A 1,531-nucleotide genomic window follows, 5' to 3' on the forward strand; every position below is an offset into this window, starting at 1 on the left:
CGCTGCACCGCTCGGGGGGAGGAGGTGGAGAAATCGTGAGGGAAGTTGAGCCCGGGAAGAAGGGCAGTGTGGGGGGAAGGTGTTTTCAGATCTGTTCTTATTTCTCATTATCCTACTCTGACTTGATTGGCAATAAATGAGATTAGTTTCCCCGAGTCGAGTCTGTTTTGCCCGTGACGGTAATTGCTGAGTGATCTGTATTATATTGCAGATTGTATTAATTCTATGCTATATTCTATAGTCTATATTCTATATTCTATCATATTACATTATATATTACACATTATACATTATATATACAATATATATGATGTATAATATATGATCTATTATGCTTGTATTAAATTATTTATTCATATTATAGATATTATCGATGATGATGGTGATGATGATGATGACGATGATTATAATACACTCCACAGGTAATTATTGATCTTGGCAGACGTTTCAGTTATGATGATTATCCTTTGCAGCTAACAAGCCCTGAGCGGCTGGTTGCCAGCCGGGCAGCTCTCTCACCCCACCACGCAGGAGTGAGGCAGCGAAGGAAAACGGGCACATTTCAGGTAGAAAAAAATAATAAAGCGTTTAATTAATGCACGGCAATTAAGCTCCAGAAAGCAGAAAGCAACCCCCTCCCAAAAACCTGTCCTTCCCTGGGGCGAGTTGTTGGGGTGCGCAACGCAATGCTGAGGCTCCTCTGTGGGTCGGGGGGGGTTCGTCCTCAGGGGGACGCGGCAGCTGCCACCCCTCACACCATGTGGCTGCTCCTCTGCAATGCGGAGGTGGGTGGGCTGCAGGTGGCCTGGAAAGGGGGGGACAGTCCCCCGATGCCCGGCCCTGCCCTTCCCGCCCCATGCGGCTGGGTCCCCCACCAGCTCTGGCAGCTGGAGCCCTGCCCTCCTGGGGACCCCAAAGGCCTCCCGGGGACCCAACCCTTCTCAGGACACCGCAGTCCTCCCATGGACCCGCAACCCCCTGGGGACCCCAGCCCTCCTTGAGGACTCCAGTCCTCCTGGGGAAACCGCAGTCCTCTGGTGAGCCGTCCCTTCTGGGGACACCACAGCCCCCCCAGTTACCCCGGCCCTCTTGGGGACCCCAGCCCTCCTGAAGACCCCAGCCTTCCCAAAGACCCCAGCCCTCCTGGGGATCCCACAGCCCTCATGGGAACCCCACCCCTCCAGCAGACACCAGCCCTCTTTGGGGACTCCACAGCCCTCCCGGGGACCCCACAGCCCTGCAGGGGAGGGCTGACACTGGGGATACTCACGGCCCCACCACCACAGCTGCCACCTTCATTTGGGATTTCCACCTGCAAGAGAAAGCTGTCCATGTGCAGGGGGCTTGGCTGTCCCCACCGCTGTCCCCACCGCTGTCCCCACCGCCCATGGGCCAGCCCCAGGGGGAAGCGGCTCAGGATGCAAACGCAGGGCTGGCTGTGGGTGCAGGAGCCGTCCCACCGCGGCCGTGACGCCCAGCTCCGTGCTCACCAGTTGCATGTAGAAGTCCACCAAGCCCAGAAGGTAGAGGG

At 56.0% G+C, this 1,531-nt stretch overlaps 1 long non-coding RNA gene across 1 annotated transcript; it reads right to left on the minus strand.

The window, feature by feature from the left end:
* Nucleotides 1–412: 412 nt before the first annotated feature.
* Nucleotides 413–1,529, minus strand: LOC103896469. Its single transcript, XR_657405.1, has 3 exons — nt 1,491–1,529; nt 1,271–1,312; nt 413–772 (listed from the first exon to the last, which is right to left on the minus strand). It is a non-coding gene; the product is annotated as an uncharacterized LOC103896469 (long non-coding RNA).
* Between the last annotated feature and the right edge of the window lie 2 nt (nt 1,530–1,531).

Source organism: Aptenodytes forsteri, unplaced genomic scaffold (assembly GCF_000699145.1).
Source record: "Aptenodytes forsteri isolate BGI_AS27 unplaced genomic scaffold, ASM69914v1 Scaffold113, whole genome shotgun sequence".
Classification (NCBI taxonomy): domain Eukaryota; kingdom Metazoa; phylum Chordata; class Aves; order Sphenisciformes; family Spheniscidae; genus Aptenodytes; species Aptenodytes forsteri.